At 41.6% G+C, this 21,109-nt stretch overlaps 1 long non-coding RNA gene across 1 annotated transcript in view; it reads left to right on the top strand.

Annotated features, from left to right (window-relative positions):
• The window catches only part of LOC142196012 (uncharacterized), a 119,609-nt gene extending 100,811 nt beyond the window's left edge, over positions 1-18,798 (top strand). The window contains exons 4-6 of the long non-coding RNA XR_012715119.1: positions 9,066-9,179; positions 18,372-18,443; positions 18,618-18,798. This is a non-coding gene — a long non-coding RNA (uncharacterized LOC142196012). The remainder of the gene's footprint in view (positions 1-9,065; positions 9,180-18,371; positions 18,444-18,617) is intronic.
• Positions 18,799-21,109: the final 2,311 nt, after the last annotated feature.

The following is a 21,109-nucleotide window of genomic DNA, read 5'->3' as shown; positions in this document are numbered from 1 at the left end:
GGTAGTTTATACAATATTGATTTTCCTGTTTTACAGTTCATCTCCATATATCAAAATGGATTATGAGGCCAGGGTTGCCTCTTGGGAGTCTCAAATAGACACTGTCTTCGGGGGAACTGATCCACCCACTGAAACAACAGATCAAAGAACCACCCGTGAATCGAGACATAATCTGAAACAACTATTGCACCGCCGTACAAAAATATGGTGGAATAGAGCATCACTCGGTAACTATATCTCAAAACAGCTTATTCCGAGAGGTTTGAGAGTACAAGTGTTCTCCTCATTTGGCATTGATAACCAAGATTTTTTGAAAAAGTGGGAGGAAATTTGTAATCGATGTAGCTGTGAACTTATGCAATTAATCATTGAACAAAATTCCAAAACGCTGGATGAATTAGCTGCAGATATTAAACGTCTTGAATCCGATTTGCAGAAGAAATTGAGCTCTAATGATTTTGATATTTTTAAAAAAAGGTATAGAGGGTAATTCGAAAAAGAAAACCTTCCACAATATCGGATCTGAGGTGAGTTATAACAGATTCATTACAAGTTATTAATTTATCAAATATTGCTCTGACTAAGTCACAACTGGATGTATTAAAACATGGTTTGAATTTCGCACCATCTAACAGATTTAATTGCTTTACAGCAGTGAAGGATCTTCATTTGTTTGCAAGGAAATTGTTCTTCAAAAAGATATTTCATAAGGATGAGTCACAGGGAGTTTTAACCACATTTGAGGACCAACAGGCGGTTGATACGTTGCAATCTCTATTAGATGAACAGGATCCATCAGGGATAAAACTTTTTCCACAATCCATTATTCCTAAATCCACGAGATTTCCAGCATTTAATACGGCACGTCACATTGACATGTTTGTACAAATGGTGACCCGTGAATTTGAAAGGATTCCACAAACCATCAATGGTCACAATATCACAAGGGATCAGAGGAAAGCAATAGGTGAGTTATCCTCTATGACAGAGGTTATCATTAAACCATCTGATAAAGGTGGAAACGTGGTGATATGGCCAAAAAATATGTATAGGAAGGAGGCTCTGAGACAGCTGAGAAATACGTCCCAGACACAATCGACTTATTTGTTACCTGAATTCCCCATTTGTTCAACCTTCTACATGTTACCTAAACTACATAAGAACCGGGAGTGCCCACCAGGTAGGCCCATAGTTTCGGGGATAGGGAGCTTATGTGATCCTGCATGTAAATTTGTTGACCATCACCTCAAACCACTTGTGGAAACCCTTCTCTCCTATATTAGGGATTCCTCCGACATCCTCCTTAAAGTGGATGGGGTACACCTGGAAGACAATATGTACTTGGTCACCTGTGATATAGAGGCGTTATACACCTCAATTCGCCATGATGATGGCTTATCCGCGGTCAAACCATTCTTGGAGATGTCCAGTGTGGATAAACTCCTTGGTGAGTTTTTATTACGTTTACTTAGATTTGTGCTCATGCACAATTTTTTTCTTTTTGAGGGCTCCACCTACCTACAGCTCCGGCGGCTTGTGTGCCCTCATATGCCAACATTTCCCTGGGGCTGTGGGAGAGGATCATATTTTCATCTGATCCAATCCCTTTGGTGGATCATGTACAACACTGGTGGCGCTATATTGATGACATTTTGTTTATTTGGCAGGGATCCATACAGGATCTAGGAAGATTTATGGAACACCTCAATCACGACAGAAATATTCATGTCACGTGGTCATATAGTCGCCACACAGTTGAATTCCTTGATATTAAACTCACCGTTGACGAAAATGGTTACATCAATACTGATTTATACCGTAAACCTACAGTAACTAATTCTCTGCTTCACTACAGCTCTGCGCATCCCCGACCACTGGTTCGAAATATTCCAACCGGACAGTTCTTACGAGCCCGTAGGGTATGTTCTACAATGAATCTTTTGAACTGGCAGCAAATGATTTGGAGCGACGCTTTTTGGCTAGAGGATACGATATGCAAACCATCAAACGCGGATATAGTTGAGCGAATTCTGCCAATCGAATGACCCTCCTTAGGAACAAGAATAGGAAAGAATATTCTAGGACATCGGCCTCTTCATCTTCTCAGGTTAGATTCATTACCACTTACAATTCTCATTGGGGGAGACAACGGGCCATTTTAAAGAAATATTGGGGTATTTTACAATTAGATCCGGTCTTGAAACAATATTTGGGTCATTCTCCAACTATCAGACGGGCAAGGATCTAACTGGACATAGGCGCCTGCCTTTGTGTGGCTGCCTGTGTTACAGCTGCTACAAACTAAACTGATCTTTCTCTATCCCGTCCTTTTTCTTCACTTCTTTTCTATTACTATAAGAAACATTAGTATAAGAACTTACCGTGGGCTGGAATTTGATGCAGAAACACTTTTAAAGAAATCCTTTTTGAGCCTTTTGTCTGAGGTATGCCTCCACACATACAAGGAAGACTGGTCTACACTAAGGAGACACTATTACACCTTAGAAGCATGCTGCAGGACAAGCTACAGGGCAAGCATGCTCTCACCATCCCCCACGAACTAATAAGAAAACGTGGAAAACGAGCCGGCATACTGAAACGCGAAGGAAAAAAACGCAAAATGCACTTGATTCCATCCATCATTATGGGGAATGTGAGATCAATTGTAAATAAGATGGATGAACTGACAGCACTGACCAGACATCAACAGGAGTTTCGTGAGTGCAGTATGATGCTGTTTACAGAGACTTGGCTTACTGAAATCACTCCGGACACACTTGCCTCCGTGGAGGGCTTCAAACTTCTTCGTGCGGACAGGACGCTGGAGAGCGGTAAGCAAAAAGGAGGAGGGCTTGCAATGTTTGTGAATGAGAGATGGTGTAATCCAGGACATATTGTAGTTAAGAAACAATCGTGTGGAAAAGACATTGAACTAGCTGTGAGCATGAGACCTTATTACCTGCCAAGGGAACTATCACATGTTATCGTACTAGCTGCCTATGTCTTCCACCCCTCTGCAAAAACTGATGCTGCCTGTGAAGTCCTCCATGCTGCTGTGAGCGAGCTGCAATCATCTCACCCCCATACCCTGCTCCTAGTGTCGGGAGATTTCAACCATGTCTCTCCAGCATCCACTCTACCAGGCTTCACACAGTATGTAACCTGCCATACAAGAGACAACAAAACACTGGACTTGCTCTTTGCCAATGTAAGGGATGCATATAACTCATCTGCCCTACCGCCCCTAGGCAGATCAGATCACAGCCTGGTACATCTGCAACCCACATACACTCCACTGGTGCGCAGAGAACCGGCGGTTACCTGTACAGTGAAAATTTGGTCAGAGGGAAGTGTCGAGTCTCTAAGGGACTGCTTTAATATACAACAACTAAAGTCAAAATAAGCACTATGCTCGCCACACTACATGTAATCCAAAAAGGAGCAATTGGAATAATGGGACTAATAAAACATAACCTTTAATAAGCCAGTTAAAATACTAAGATACATAAATACACGAGAAATACCCACATAAGACAATAAGTCCAACTCAATCACCACCTATCTGGACACGGCGGTCCCAAAAGGAAATTAAACCAATTGATGACTCACCTATTTGTAGTGGATGACCTGGAACTTCTTTAAAAACAATCCAGGGAAGAAGTCTCCGTCCTGATGAAAGTGTTTGAGACAATAAAGAAAAGTGTCCCTAGACTGTAAGACAGGGAGGAAGCTGTATACCCCTAGGCCTAACACGGGGTCACCTCCCTAAGTAGCCAGTGCCCCGTCCGGAACCTTACCCTGGTATTGGGATGTCCCTATACACGCCCTCCTGGACAAAGATTTGAGAAAATGTGCTATAAGGAGTTAATTACAACTCAAGATGACATACCGACATGCATGTTTCGTGGTGCATAAATGACAGTAACACACACACTCATCAGGGGTAAATAACAAGGTTGCTAATAAACCGCACACATAAACACATGGGCATATGTATATATTAACCCATCAGGGGAACAGTCACTAAGACTAGTGACTCAGTCACATTCATACCACACTAATAATAACAAGTGGTTAGATAGGCAGGACAGAGAAATGAACGAGTGAAGCTAAAGTTCAGTCCTCAAAACACTACGGAGTGCCGAACAGTGTACGTCCAAACCCTTGGACCAGCATGTCAGCCAACCCCCCTCTCCTCACACACCAAGACCCAACCCCCACCGACCGGTGGTAAACTGCAATATGATTATCTGACCCTGCAGGAGTCTCTAGTGTGTAAGGAAATGAAGAAGATTAAAGCAGACAAAGCGGGAGGACCTGATGGTATAAGCGCTAGAGTTCTTAAAATGTGCAGTGACCAGCTAGGTGGAATTATTACGCACATGTACAATATGAGTCTATAGCTGGGAGTGGTACCTCAACTGTGCAAAACATCTTGCGTGGTACCAGTCCCAAAGAAACCCAACCCGATGGGCTACAATGACTACCGACCTGTAGCACTGACATCCCACCTGATGAAGATCCTAGAGAGATTGGTCCTGACACACCTACGCCTCCTAGTGAGCTCCGCTCTGGACCCCCTCCAGTTTGCCTATCGGCCAGGCATTGGGGTGGATGACGCCATCATCCACCTTCTTCATAGAGCTCTCTCTCACCTGGAGAAACCCGGGAACACTGTGAGAATAATGTTCTTTGATTTCTCCAGTGTGTTCAACACCATTCAGCCAGGGCTACTGAGGGAGAAGCTGAATCTTGGTGGAGTGGACCATCACCTGTCCAACTGGATCCTAGACTACCTGACAACCCGCCCTCAGTATGTGAGAGCCCAAGACGGTGTGTCTGACACTGTGATCTGTAGTACGGGGGCACCACAAGGTACAGTTCTTGCCCCATTTCTCTTCACTGTACACTGCTGACTTTAGGCACAACTCATCCAGCTGTTACTTACAGAAGTACTCCGATGACTCTGCAATAGTAGGCCTTATCACTGATGGCGACGATAGGGAATACAGAGACTTAAACCGGGATTTTGTTGAATGGTGAGAGCAGAACCAGCTCAGGATTAATGCTGGGAAGACCAAGGAGATGGTGGTGGACTTTAGTAAACGGAGAGGTGCTCCGACCCCAGTGGAGATCCAAGGGACATGTATTGAGATAGTCAGGACCTATAAGTATCTAGGCGTGATCCTCAACAATAAACTAGACTGGGCTGATCACCTGGAGGCGCTGCACAGAAAGGGCCACAGCAGACTCTACCTGCTCAGGAGGCTGAGGGCCTTCGGAGTCCAGGGGACACTTCTTAGGGCCTTCTTCAACTCTGTGGTTGCCTCAGCCATCTTTTTCGGTGTGGCCTGCTGGGGGAGCAGTATATCAACCAGGGACAGAAATAGACTTGACAGGCTGATTAGAAGGGCCAGCTCTGTCCTGGGGAGCCCCCTGGACCCAGTACAGGTGGTGGGTGACAGAAGGATACTGTCTGTGATGACCTCCATGCGGGAGAACAAATCCCACCCCATGTATGGGACCCTGATGGGACTTGGCAGCACTGTAAGTGACCGTCTGCTTCACCCCAAGTGTGAGAAGGAGCGCTATCGCAGGTCCTTCCTCCCAACCGCGACCAGGCTGTATAATCTACATCAGACCTAGCAAAGACACTCCGCACAGAGAACTAATGATTATGACTATGAAGTCTTCCTTCTTTCTTCTCTTACTTAGCTGCTATGGACTCCTAGTATATCTTCTCTTCTCAGCTTATGCGTGTCTACGTCTGTAATATATTACTGTGTATTATCCTGTATCTGTATTACTATGCTGCTGTAACATGCTGAAATTTCCCCAATGTGGGACTATTAAAGGATTATCTTATCTTATGCCTTGGTCAGGAGCCATTTTGAGGGTGGCTCAATTCAACGTACCATTAGCACACATGGCCAGAAACCGGGGTGCAGACCATGTGGCCACTGTGTGGCCTGTGCTAATGTAGATAAAGTGGACACGTTTTTGGACTCAACTGGTGAGCGGACCTATAACATCAGGCTCCCCCTCAATTGTTTATCCACAGGGGTCATATATTGTGCCATCTGCCCTTGTAATTTAATGTACGTGGGCATGACTTCCCGGGAATTTCGCCGTCGCTTTAGGGAACATGTCCTAGGTATAATCAATGCCAGAGATGTTGGGGATACTGATTCTCTTACAACTATTCCGAAACACTTTAAGCTGTTTCATAATTCTGATGCAACCTCATTGTGGTTCAGGGCTATTGATCAAGTGGTCCCTGGACCTTGCATGGGAAACTGGAGAAAATTATTGGCACAAAAAGAGAGCCGCTGGATTTACCATCTTAAAACTGTTCAGCCAATGGGTCTTAATGAAAATATTAGTTTTTCTCCTTTTTTATAAACATTTGTGGATATAGTTACCATTATCGAATTATGTCTCTTCACTCTGGATCTGTTGTTCGAACATTAGCGTTATTTTAATGTTGAATTTGTTGTCTGTCATGTTGTTTGTATGTCCAGATATTAGTTATTGTTTCCAGCTTCATTCTCTTTGCAGGTTTTTGGTCCCGGCGCCCATTTTCATCGCCTGAACTATATTATCGCACAGCTGATATATGGATTAAAATCTAATTAATGCTCTGATATTTGCCCTTGCCGACTTGTATACATATGCACATATTGATGTTCTTTTGGCTCTGATGTCTATTCTTATTGTCTGAGTTATATCATTGTGTCGCTGATATATGGATTAAGTTCCAATTAATGCTTTGATATCTGCCCTTGTCGATTTGTATACATATTTATGTATGTATGGATTTCCTTATACACATATTTTTAAATTTTTTCACTTTTTCGGCTATCACTCACATTGCGCACTTTTATTTTTTGCACCATGCACTTTTATTATTTATTAAATATAATATATATATAATTAATTTGTTCACTACTATCAACCAAATTTGGTTGTCTGATATATGCACTGATTATTGTACTTAAGAATTTTTATATGTGCATGTTCTCTTAGTTGTGCAAGTTCTCTTAGTAATTGACTATATTTGAATTAGGACGCATGGGGGCGTAATAGTATTTTTATATTCTTAGATAATGTTGACTTTTTATACTGCCATGAGAGTGTAATTTCATCGAATAGGGCCATCTCTTGGTTCGACTTATGCTAGGTTCACACCTGCGTTCATCTGTCCGTTCTGAGCTTTCCGTCTTCTGCATGCCAGAAGTCGGAAAGCTCAGAACGGGTCCGGCCGTGAGCGGTGGTGAGCGTTTTATGCTCTCCGCCGCGAAACCGGATTTTTTAATCTGGACACAGAGTACTGCATGTCCGACTCTGTGTCTGGATTATAAAACCCAGTTTCGCGGCAGAGAGCCTAAAACGCTCACCGCCGCACATCTTTCTCACCCATTCAAATGAATGGGTGAGAAAGACTCCTGCAGGTTTCCGTCTCGTGCCTCTGTTTTAAGCAGGAAACGGAAACCTGAACTACGGAGTGGACAACGCTGATGTGAACGAGCCCTTAGTAGGTTTTTGTCTGTACTGCAATTTATTCTATGCCGCGCCGTCTATTATGTATCTGTCATTTGTTTATCGCATTTACGCGCATGCGTGGACCGGCGGCCATTTTTTGAATGCCTGACATACATTTTTACCTCTAGCGGCTGGCTTTTCCGACTCGCGCATGCGCAGATTCATACACGGCAGCCATTTTCTTTTTTAGCACAGTACGGTGGGCGTAGCTAGTAGCTGCGAGTATATGGCGGGCGCACGATTGGTGTGTAAACCTGACAAAGGTAATTGACACAGCTGGTTATAATTTTAAGTATAAATACCCCCATGATAGCCTGTTCCCTTATCCCTTGACAAAGCCCTGTTGGGCGAAACACGCATCGGGTCGTGGGCACGTTTTGGTATGGCGTAACGGAATCTATGTTATTATATCTTTATCAGGCTAAGTCTGTACCTTGCCTTGTTTCATTGGTTGGTTATGTGTGGGTCTTACTCATTAGAAATACATTTACTGCAATTTTACTATTTATTTGATCCTACCCATATACCTCTTAGGGTGCATGCACACTGAGTAACGCCGGGCGTGTATGAGAGCCGTACACGCCGGCGTTACAGCAGGGCTGCCGAACACTTCCCATTCACTTCAATGGGAGCGCTCGTAAACGCCGCTGTTACGAGCGCTCCCATTGAAGTGAATGGGAAGTGTTCGGCAGTCTGCCGTAATGCCGGCGTGTACGGCTCTCATACACGCCCGGCGTTACGTAGTGTGCATGCACCCTTACATATATACGTACTGGGCACAGTCTGTTTTTGCCTGTTATATGATGCCATATACGTTCACCATTGCCATTACCCATTTGTGCCTTCTTAGGTGGTTCAGTTCTCCCGTACATCTCATTTGTCTTATATGTTTTGTCTGAAGTATATGTTATTTTATTCTAATAAAATTATTCTTATTTTTGATAATATCCTATGCCTGGTGGTTTATGTTTAAAGTGTACTAAGGGCGGTGAAGCAAGCCCCCACCCTCTTTTTTCTTGAACTATGGGACTGTGAATTTGGGGGTGGCTATTGTTACAGTGGCCTTGGCGGTGGAGGTCCTCGAGGTTGGTTTATTTGGAAATGCTCTTGGTGGGGGAGGGCCCCATAGTAGGGGCTAGACTCCCCAAAACCATTAGCAGATTTAGGTGGAATGTGGCTGTCGGGTTCTTAAGGGGTTGGCCTGTTTGACCAAGGGAACGGAACAAGCACCAAGGTGCTATAAGAAGTTGTTACCTCTGAGCTGGTATGAAACGGCTGGGGGTAACGTTGCCGGTGCTAAAAGAGACGTTATATGGGATTTGGGGCCTCGAGGACCTCCGTTAACGGTTAGTGGTTTACGGGTAAAGGCTGGGGTAAACATGTGGGGTGTTTACTGTATTTTTGGTTGGGTTCGTTGGGTGTGGGAAATTTTTGCACTTGGTTATATTATTTATGTTATTTTATTTCATAAAATGGCTGCTGTGGCCAAATAATCCAAAGAAGGTGTTGATTCTTTATTTCAGGTTATTAATGGAGTTTGGAAGAAGGACCGAGTTGGCAATACCTTTGTCATGTGATCACGTCCGCCAATTACTGACCGCAGCAGTGGTGTGCATGAACAGCATATATTACAGCAGGTGACGTATAGGTCATGTATATGTAACTGGTGAGGTTAATGATTGACGGCAGTGGCCATGTGGAGAAGAGTTGGATGTCATAGTCTTTGGTTTGTGGAGATTGATCTGACTGGAAACAACAGGAATCAAACCAGCATTTTTAGCATTGCATAGGGGGCATCTAAAAGTATATGGTTTTTCATTATTTAACCCCTTAATGACCGGCCCATAGTAAAATTACATTGGCACTGACAGGTCCTTCCTGACTGCCCTGTAGTAAAATTACGTCGGGCAGTCAGGATAGGTTTTAACCCTATCAGTGCTGAAATTCACCGGGTTGTCAGCTATGTTAGCTGACAACCAGTGAACATCCATGGACCGGCCATTACCCGACCCCAGTCCGGCGATTTTCAATATTCATTGAATAGTGACAGCCGCCAGCTTGGAATGCCTTGTGGCCTAAATCTGTAGTTTTTAGGCCACATCCCTGATCAATCTTGGAGATGAGGCCTAAAAACTATAGATTCTTCCTATACTTACCTTCCGCTGTGCTGATCTCTGCATTTAACCCCCTGCCGCCATAACAAGAAGATCAGAGGCCGGGGAGGGGGGGGAAGGTGAAGGGTCCCTCCTGTCTGCTACCAGAGGTAGAAGACATCAGAAACTTGTGACCAAGGACAGAAATTTTCCAAGATGGGGGAGTCTTGTGCACCCCCATATGTGAACCTTTTCCTGGAGCTGTGGGAATGCTCCATCTTTCTCACTGAGCCTCCCCCAGGGATTGACCAAGTCCAGGTCTGGGAGAGGTTCATTGATGATATTTTTATAATTTGGCAGGGTACCACCCAGGAAATGGAAAGTTTTGTAAATTGCTTGAATTCAAGCAACAAAAGTATTTTTCTTACATATAAATACAGTCGACAAGAGATTGATTTTCTAGATGTCAAATTAAAAGTTGTGCATCATGGTAGTATACAGAGTTATTCTGGAAAAACACTGCAACTAATTCTTGATTGCATTTTCAGACAGCCCACCCAAGACATCTAGTCCATAATATACCTACCAGACAGTTCCTGAGAGCGCGTAGGATATGTTCAACAGATGAGTCTTTCATATAGTCATCATTTGATTTAAGTTGTCGCTTCCGAGATCGCGGCTATGGTGAGGAATTTATTTAAAAGGGCTTTATCGTCCAATCGCAGAGAAATTGTAAAAAACAGTGTTAAACCATCAGAACCCTCCAATGTACGTTTTATAACTAATTTTAATTCCCAATGTCATGAGTCAAATCCTCCACAAACATTGGAATGTGTTAACTCAAGATCCGATTTTAAAAAATTATGTAAACATTCGTCCAAACATTACCTATAGAAGATCAAAAAACCTCAAAGACACCTTAGTACGGAGTCACTATGTTCCAGTTCCACAACCACGGATTTTTGGTGCTTCGGCACCTGATTTAGGATGTAAACCTTGTGACAAATGTGTTGCCTGTCCCAATGTGGATACAAGCAAAGAATTTTGGAATTCAGATAAATCTCGATCATATAAAATTCACCATTCTCTTCACTGTCAATCTGGCGTGATTTATTTAGTACTTTGCCTCTGTGGTTTTATTTACATAGGACTTACAAGTAGAGAATTCTAAAAAAGAATCCTAGAACACGTAATTGACATCCAAAATGCAAAAAACATCGACACTCCATCACTGAAGTCTCTCCCGAAACATTTTAAATGATGTCATAATTCAGATGCCTCTCTTTTGAGAATACGTGCAATAGACCAGGTGTCTGTTGGTCCCCGATCAGGAAACTGTCGTCAACTCCTTGCTCAGAAAGAATCTCGATGGATATTTGTTTTGGACACACTTCAGCCAAAAGGTTTGAATGAAAATCTCAATTTTGCCTCTTTTCTTTAAATTTATATATCATTGCAGTTTGTTATCTTCCTTATGGCTCATTTTTCTGAGTACATATAATATTTTTTAACATTTTAACCCTGTTTTTAGTATATATTTTATTATTTTTTCTCATTTTTTTCTTCTTTTCTCTTTTTATATAGCATTTCGTGTTTGTGGTGTATAGAAGCATATACTGTATATCCAATGCCAATCTTTTGGCTCCATTAATACTTAAGATTTATGTAGAACATCTACCAGGACCGATATCAGTTATAAATACCTCATTCCTCTATGTCAAGTATTCACATTATATTTGGATTCATCATAGAGAAACAAGATTTGTATACTTTTTATGCATATGTAAATCAATTTTCTTTATTCACGTATTCATTTGATGTCAATTTGATTCAATGATGTTTGTTAGTGGGAAATGGTCACCATCTGAAGCACACTCAGAATTTAGTGATTCACATCTACAACATCTTGGTTTGTGGCCAAATAAACGTTAGGAGAATTTCTTGTTTTGAATGGTCCAAAGCAACTCTTGTCCTTTAGATTTCCAAAGTAACAAAGGATAACAGAAGATTTGACCAAAGACATTATTGAAGAGAAAGGCCTAACCAAGAGCTTTTAGAAAGGCAATGGCTGATGTACAAAGGTTGCCCAGGTGTTTGGTGCTGATGCACCATTGGATTCTAATGTGGATCATGATCATAATATTCTTTTTCATAAATGGGAAAAACTTCTTATACAAGAACTCAAGTTATTTAGGGATTCCACAACTCTGGAACAATATATTCAAAAGAAAATGATTCCCAGAGGTCTTCGTATAAAACAAAGTTTCCTTCTTTCATTCTTGAAATGATATTTTGTCTATCAAATTGATGCGTCTTATTACCAAGTATGAACATAAGAAATTACGATTAACATTCAGAATTTATTAAAACTGTTTGAACCAATCAAAACCACAAAAATATTTAAGGAAATGAATTCTGAAGTTTCCAAGAAATTTGAAACCCTGGAACTACAGATTAAGAAAAAGAAATGTGCACGTGATATGCATGATTACTCAACAGGTTTGGTTACTAAAAACACTACAGTGTCCATATTAGGACATCCTCAGATATCAGAGTCAAACATCAGATTAATGCTAATTTACAGCTCTGATACCTGACTTCTGATTTGTCTGACACCTGACTGACACCTGACTCTGACACTTGACTCTATGATTATTTAAACACTTAACATATGCAGTTTCTGATTGGCCAACAGATGAGCTCCACCCCCTATATAAGTGTAGTTTACAGAAGCTTCAGACTCCAGTCCTCACAATACTGGCAGAAGAATCATTTCATTGCATCACCAGGTTACTTATCATAAATACTTCCTAATTCCTGCTCCCTTAGGGCTTGTTCACTGTTGGCTGTCTGTTCTGATAGGGTCTGTAAAAAAAAAATAAAAAAAAATGGACACCTATCAAAACAGACAGTAACTGATGTCAATGTGTCCGTTTTTTATACTGTCTTTTTTTGTGATTATTTTCTTCTGTTCTTTCTATGCATATGATGAAAAACTAATGGCTGGTAAATGTTTGTGCTTCTCCATTACATTGAACAGACACTACAGTCTTGCCCCCCACGTTATTCTCTCAGCTAAAAGGACACTAATGGACAACATATCAAATCCCAGTGAAATCAATGCAATTTTTAACTGTAATGCACAGCAACATTTTGTAATGGATGCTCGCAACGGATGCTACTAATGGGAGTGTTGAACCCCCTGAAATAAGTGAAACTTTGCTGTAGTTAGGCTGTAGGCACAATGATCTAATCCCTCTGGGTTATCTACTAATTTGTCAGTGGCTAAACTGTGCTAATTTACTGCCACAGCATAATAAATGGCATCTGAACAGGTCCCATTCACACTGCAGTTTGTGGGCTGGTTGAAAAAAATCAGATGATTCCTGACTCATCTGTGACTGAGTCACGTGTCAGCAGTCAGCTAGGAAACACATACACTATTTCTTCTTATGGTAGAGTTGGAAAGGACCTCAAGGGCCATCGGGTCCAACCCCCTGCGAGTGCAGGTTTTCCTAAATCATCCCAGCTATATGTTTATCCAGTTTCCGCTTGAAGATTTCCATTGATGGAGCGCCCACCACCTCCCGTGGCAGCCTATTCCACTCTCTCACTACCCTCACTGTCAGAAAGTTTTTCCTAATGTCTAATCTGTATCTCTTTCCCTTTAGTTTCATCCCATTGCTTCTTGTACTTCCTTGTGCTAATGAGAATAGGGGAGATCCCTCTGCACTGTGACTACCTTTCAGATATTTGTAGACTGCTATTAAATCTCCCCTCAGCCTTCTCTTCTGCAAACTAAACAATCCCAGTTCTTTTAGCCGCTCCTCATAGGACATGGTTTGCAGACCTTCCACCATTTTGGTTGCTCTTCTCTGGACTTGCTCCAATATATCGATGTCTTTCTTGAATTGAGGCGCCCAGAACTGTACACAGTATTCCAGGTGTGGTCTGACCAGGGAAGAGGACAGCGGAATAATGACCTCTCTTGATCTACATTCAATGCTTGTCTTAATACATCCCAGAATTTTATTAGCCTTTTTTGCAGCAGCACCGCACTGTTGGCTCATGTTGAATTTGTGATCTACTATTATGCCCAGGTCCTTTTACCCTATGCTATCACTTAGTTCTATTCCTCCCATACTATATATGTTTTTTACATTTCTGTTACCCAGATGTAGAACTTTGCATTTGTCCCTGTTAAATACCATTTTGTTCGCCTCCGCCCATTGTTCCAGTGTGTCTAAGTCCTTTTGAATACACTCTCTGTCCTCTCTAGTGTTGGCTATTCCTCCTATCTTCGTATCATCTGCAAATTCTATGAGTTCCTCAATAATTCCATCGTCCAGATCATTTATAAAGATATTAAAAAGTACTGGGCCCAGAACAGAGCCCTGCGGCACCCCGCTTTTGACTTTCTTCCAGTTCGATGTGTAGCCATTTAGTATTACTCGTTGTGCCCGATCATTAAGCCAGTTGTGAATCCACCTAACTGATTTTTTGTCAAAGCCATACTTAATCATTTTTTCAATAAGAAGGTTATGTGATACTTTATCAAATGCCTTACTGAAGTCAAGATATACTATGTCCACGGCATTCCCTTGGTCCAACCATTCAGTGATTTTGTTGTAGAAGGAAATCAGGTTAGTCTGACAAGATTTATTGGTCATAAAGCCGTGCTGGCTCTGGTTAATTAATGCCTTCCCATCCAGGTACCGAAGTAAATGTTCCTTGACAATTTGCTCAAAGATTTTTCCTGCTATCGAGGTCAGACTTACCGGCCTGTAATTTCCTGGATCGTCCCTTTTCCCCTTATTGTAGATGGGGACAACATTTGCCCTTTTCCAATCTAAAGGGACCACTCCTGTTTCCCATGACTTACCGAAGATTATAGCAAGGGGTTCTGTTATTTCCTCTGCTATCTCTTTCAGGACTCTAGGGTGTAAATCATCTGGTCCTGGGGACTTGGTTTCCTGTAACTTGGCTAAGTGCTCTCTTACCAGACCTTCGCTTATAGTCAGCTTGGAGTCCTCCTTCCCCTCATCTCCATCACCATTAATGTCGATATTGCCATTAGTTTCTTGGGAGAAGACGGATACAAAATATGAATTTAGTAGCTCCACCTGCTGTTCCACCATGTTAACTGTTTCTCCTTTGTCATTCTTCAGGACTCCAATGGTCTCCTTCACTTTTCTTTTGCTTTTAACATATCCCCAAAATCCTTTTACCTTACTCTTTGCCTCTTTTGCAAGCTTCAATTCGTGTTCAGCCTTAGCTCCTTTGATGCTTGTCTTGCAGAGTCTGCAGACTGCTGTGTACTCTTCCTTAGGTATAGTTCCCATCTTCCGCTTTTTGTAGGTTTCCTTTTTCCTTTTTAGCAGGTTATGTAATTTTTTGGTCATCCATCCTGATATTTTTAGGTGCTTCCCATTTTTCTTCCTTCTAGGTATTGTTAGTTCCTGTGCTTTAATGATTTCCCTACGGAAGATTTCCCACCCTTCATGTGCATTTTTGTGCTTAAGAATTTTGCACCATGGAATTCTGCTAACCCTTGCCTTCAGGCTCTTGAAGTCTGCCCTGCTAAAGTCGAGCCTTGAAGTCTGTGTCTTCTCAGGTCTTCTTCTTCTTGCAACCCCAAACTCAAGTATAGCATGATCGCTGAATCCCAGTGTCCCTGCTACCCGTAGTCCCTCAACCATGTGCTCTTTGTTGGTTAGGACTAGGTCCAAAATGGACTCCTCCTAATGACTGGCCAGGATTACAGAGCCCCTGCTCACACTCAGGAGTAGAAGATACAATGTATATAGGAGCTGCAGGCTGAGAAGCTCAGATGAGACCTGATAGACTTGTGACTCAGTCAGAGATCAGACTCAGACATAACATACAAGCCAGCACATACAGCTCCGTGCCCCATGAATTGGGGTACGGGGCTGTACAGTACTTCCTAGAACAGAGGAGGAATCAGCTGGCGGCTCAAAACAACTTTGTTCTTCGCCTCCTCAGATTTGTTTTGGAGAGGAACTATTTTGTCTTCAACGGGCGCTTCTTCCACCAAGCTCAGGGGAGCCCAGTGGCCTCCACTTATGCCAATCTCTTCCTGGGCTGGTGGGAGGAGCGATTAGTCTTCACAGACGCTATGGATTGGTGGACGGAGCACAATTTTATGGCTCCGTTACATTGACGATATTCTGATTTTTTGGGGAGGCACATCATCTCAGTTTCAGTTCTTTGTGGAAGTACTAAATGAGAACAGGATTAATTTGAGATTTACATCAGAAATACATCAGAGATTAATTTTCTGGACTTACACATCAAAATCAATGAAGGAGGCACGCTTAGTTCAACCGTTTACCGCAAACCCACATCGACGAATAGTTTATTGAGGTGGGAGAGTTTCCATCCGCAGCCCATGAAGAAGGGCATCCCCAAGGGGCAGTTTTTGAGGATGAGGAGGAACTGTTCTGATGAAGGGGAATTTAATTTAAAAGCGATGGACTTAGTTGAGCAGTTTAAACGTAGGGGCTATCCGCATAACATCATTAAGGCGGGTTTTGATCATGCCGCTTCTTTGGATCAAAAAGAATTATTGATACCCAATGTTAAAAGGGAGGAGGATAGATCCATTAGGCTCATTGGCACATATGACAGTAAGCATGGGGAGGTCAGAGGTATCATCAATAATTATTGGAGAATCTTACAATTGGATGATGATATTAACCCTCTTCTCACCACAAGGCCCTCAATCACATTCAGCAGGGGTAGGAATATTAAGGATCATCTTGTGCATAGCCATCTGGGGCCACATCAGGAGAGAAATAGTTCAATTCCCAGAGGCATGTTCAAGTGCGGTGGCTGTAAAGCCTGCCAGTATGTGAAGAAGGGGGATGTATTCCAGAGTGCAAAAACAGGCAAGTCCTACACCATCAGGGATTGTATCAACTGTAAAAGCAGCGGGGTTGTCTATTTGGCCACCTGCGGTTGCGGTAAAAACTATGTTGGTAAAACCTCAAGAGAGTTGAGGCGTAGAATCCTGGAACATGTTGGATATGTCAACCGCAAGGAGGACCAACCAATTAGTAGGCATCTCTGGGAGGAACATAATGGTGAGGGTTTTATCCTTCCAGGGCATAGAGGTAGTTAAGCCTTCCATACGTGGTGGGGATCAGGACCGAAAACTGTTACAGCAGGAGGCGAAATGGACCTATCGCCTACAATGCGCAGTCGGCTCTGCCCAGGCCCAATGCCTGGCAGAGTGAATGAAGAGCCGGAAGACGCCGCGGGGAAGCTGCACGGAGAAGACTTCTTGGAGGATCCAGCCCGACCCTCACTCGTGGACTTGGTAAGTATAATTTGATCGAACGTTGTCTACCCCTGAAACGAGCATTTTCCCCCCATAGACTATAATAGGATTCGATATTCGATTCGAGTAGTCGAACATTGAGGGGCCACTCGAAACGAATATCGAACCTCGAACATTTTACTGTTCGCTCATCTCTAATCTTTATTTTTATTTTTTGAATGTGGTTTTGAGATCTAACATTTTTTATCATTTGCATTACTCAGCGCCTTTTTTTCAGTCCTATATACACTAGGGCTTTATTTTTTTTGTTTTATTTTTACATATTCTTTATTTATTTTCTATATCTGGGAAAATCTGGGAAAATATAAACAAAAGATGAAGGAAATTGGGCCGGTTTTTCACTTTTCGTTTTTTTTTTAAATTTTTATTTATAGCACAAAGTTCTACAAAAAATCTTATTAAGGCTACGATCCGCAGCTCTAAAGTGCTGCGGGAAGAACCGCTGCAAGATCGCATTGCGATTCTCTCCGCAGCGCTTTTAAGAGAAAGTGCGCAGAGTTTTCCTCTGCGGACTTTCTCTTCCTATTATATCTACGGGAAAGCCGTCAACGTTTCTGTAGATATAATTGACATGCTGCAACGGCTTTGCAAATGGCAGCATGTCCGCGCTGTGATCTTCTCCGCAAAGTGGGCAAGGGATTCGCATGAATCCCATCCACTTTGCTGATACTGTATGACGCCGCGATTTTACCCGCAGCATCTCCGCTGCGGGTAAATTGCGGCGTTTCCAGCCCGGGGGGCCCCAGCCTAAGGCCCACGTTGCGGAAACGCAGCTTTTTTTGTTGCAGATTTTGTTGTGTTTTTTTGAGCCAAAGACAGGAGTGGATAGAGCAGAAGGGAGAAATATAAGAACTTCCTTGGCTTTGGCTCAAAAAAACTGCAACAAAATCTGCAACAAAAAAAGCTGTGTTTCCGCAATGTGGGGCCTTAGCCTAAGGCCCCACATTGCGGAAACACTGCTTTGTTATATTGCGGATTTTGCTGCACCTTTTGAGCCTAAACCAGAAGTGGATTGAGCAGAAGGTAGAAGTGTAAGTGTTTCCTATATATTATACATTCCTTTTGTACCCATTCTTGGCCCCATCACGTAACGAAAGCCTGTTATTTAATTTTTTATCAGAGGCAAAACCGTGAAAAAAACTGAAGTTCAGCAATTTCTGCGATTATTATTTTTTTTTTTTGTAAAGGATAAATATTTTTCGAAGTTTGTAACATTGTGATTTTGGACAAAGGGACACTGAATGTGTGTGTGTGTTTCACAGTAAAGTCCTAGTTTTCCTATAACAAAAAAAGTCTAGTTATTTCACAAATTAGTTATTACATTTATCATACAGGTGTTCAATTGTCCTCTGGGTTTTTTCCTATATTTTCTACAGATTTTGACAACATGGACAAAAACTCTGAAGTTTTGTCAAAATATGATGAAATTAAAGAAGAATTAAAACAAGGTATTTATGTGACTACAGGTAATGTTGTAATGGTTAACTCACCATATGGCTTGGAATGCTTCGGAGTGTGAGACCCGAGCTTTGGGACTTACAAAGCTTGATTAGTAATGAAGAAAGTAGTAGGAGTCCTCTACATCCGGCTTCCGTAAAACTTAGCTTTTATTCCATTTACAGATTAAAAATATAGGTAACGGTGCAAAAGAAGAAAAGAAGAAAAATACATCGTGGACAGACGATAAAAAATCGCAGCTCTCAGCTGACACGTTTCGGGACGTTTATAATCCCTTATTCATAGCATGGCTACAAGAGAATATGCTCTGGAGAAGCTATACTGGGTTGGCTTTATATGCCTCTATTATCAGCTGTGATTAATGAACTAATCAAGTATATGACATTTGTTCAAATTTTCCTATTTAATAAAGTTTGTTTGAAACCAACTCTTTTCAAAACATGTATGAAACAAATTTATATAAACTCTATGAATCTTACATCCACGGAGTGTGAGTAAGTAAATAAACTCAACTTACCATTACTTATTCTGATCTTGCGCGGGAGCTATATACGTAGTATCCTATGTTTATTCAGACTTATCATACACCTACGGATCTCACTAGTTCCGGGTCACGTGATATGTATTGACCAATTATAGCCCGGTATACCACACCGGGGTCACATGATGTAAATTGCCCAATCATGGCCTAGTATAGTAAGCCACATTTTTAAATGACCCTCTGCATATTCAGAAGAGGGGGACCGTACCTGGTCAGGCTATTTTCCAAGAGAATATGATCTTATAGCTGATTGCAAATCCTTTTAAATTGTTATATTATTATATTCATGTCACCCATTGTTATAATCATTCTATCAACTTTATAATTTATAGATTTAAATATTTACTCCTGTCCTGTATATACAAGAAATAAATAACCTAAATGACAATTTGGATGGCAATTTAGATGGTCTTTAACTGTAGCTCTAATTACCTCTAGCACAGGAGACAGTGAAAAGGGTGAAGTTATCACTAACCTCTACAGAAAACCGTCATCAGGCAACACGATATTAAAAGCCAGTAGCTGTCATCCTAAGTCAACAATCAAGGGCATCCCCGTGGGGGAATTTACCCGTGCTAAAAGAGCATGTAGTCGGGAGACAGACTATAAGAAAAATAGCACAGAGTTGTGCAAACGTCTAAAAGCTAGACAATATCCAAATTGGATGTTAAGAAGAGCGAAATTGAAACTTGAAAATAAAACACGAGATGAACTTTTAAGTCCAAAACCATTTCTTGGAAAACCATTTCTCGAAATTTGGCATGTAAAGACAATATACCATGACACAGCTTTCCTCAAATGGAAAAAATCAGACTGAGGCGAAGTTTAACAATTGAATATACAAAAATTATTGCCTCTCAAACTCTGCATTGGTAAAATATCTTAAAAAGGTTCCTTGTTCTAATCAGAACAATGGGAGATCACAGAAGCCTGAAGAAGCGAACAGCGGCAACTTCCTCAAATTTGTGGAGGCAATAGCTGAATGTGATTCGGTTCTTGAAAAACACCAAGTGAATAATCAACCATAGCATCCACATTCACTATCTTGGAAGTGGAACTTGATTCTTGATTATGTGCAGGGAAATACTTTTCTATAATTTAGGACTTCACTCCTGATAGAAGTCATAAAGAACAAGCTACCTTAATGCTACCTTGTGTTACAGTGAAGTGAAGTGAGTCCTGCACCGCAACAGAATCCTTAAAACTTAACCTTTAATTTCACCAACATAACATCTCATGAAATATGGATTTTAAATAGATCGATTCTTTTATATTGAGAAAACGTCTAGCTGATGCGTTTTGGAGACGTGTTGATCCCCTTAGTCGTAGCCTAACGTTTTTTCACCGGGTTCCCAATATATAGGCATCCTTGAGATGTCAGACGTGGAGGTAGAGTTTGGAAGATTTTTGTTGGAATTATTTAAGTTTATTTTGACTCATAATTTTTTTACGTTTGATAGATTTTTCTTTTTACAGCTTCAAGGTATGGCTATGGGGGCGGCATGCAAATATCTTTTTGGGATTATGGGAAAGACAGATTTTCCTAACAGAACCCATTCCACTTGTAGAACATGTCCAATATTGGTGGTGCTACATCGATGATGTGCTGTTCATCTGGCAAGGTACATCCGAGGAACTTGAGCAGTTTATGGGTCATCTTAATAATAACAAAAACATTAAACTCACCTGGAAATACAGTCGGGAAAGTATTGAATTTCTAGACATTTTGTTAACAGTGGGTGGGGATGGCTTTATATACACTGATCTCTTTTGAAAAACCACATCAGTCAACTCTACTCCATTTTAGATCAGCACACCCTAGACATCTGGTGAAGAATATCCCAACCGGTCAATTCCTTAGAGGAAGGAGAATCTGTTCTACAGATGTCTCCTTTGAAAAATCGGCGGCGGATTTACGCTCCAGATTTAAAAATAGAGGGTATAATGAAAGATGTATATCCAGAGGGTATCTAAGGGCAAGAACGAGTAAATGGATGGAATTATTGAAGATAAAGAAAAAGAGACGGAGAAATGAGAGGGACGGGAATAATCGGGTCCGTTTTATTACAACCTACACATCACAATGGTCAAGACAGAGGTCAGTCCTTAGGAAAC

Source organism: Leptodactylus fuscus, chromosome 2, assembly GCF_031893055.1.
Source record: "Leptodactylus fuscus isolate aLepFus1 chromosome 2, aLepFus1.hap2, whole genome shotgun sequence".
Classification (NCBI taxonomy): domain Eukaryota; kingdom Metazoa; phylum Chordata; class Amphibia; order Anura; family Leptodactylidae; genus Leptodactylus; species Leptodactylus fuscus.
The sequence above is the reverse complement of the archived record's forward strand: the minus strand, read 5'-3'. Positions and strand labels throughout refer to the sequence as shown.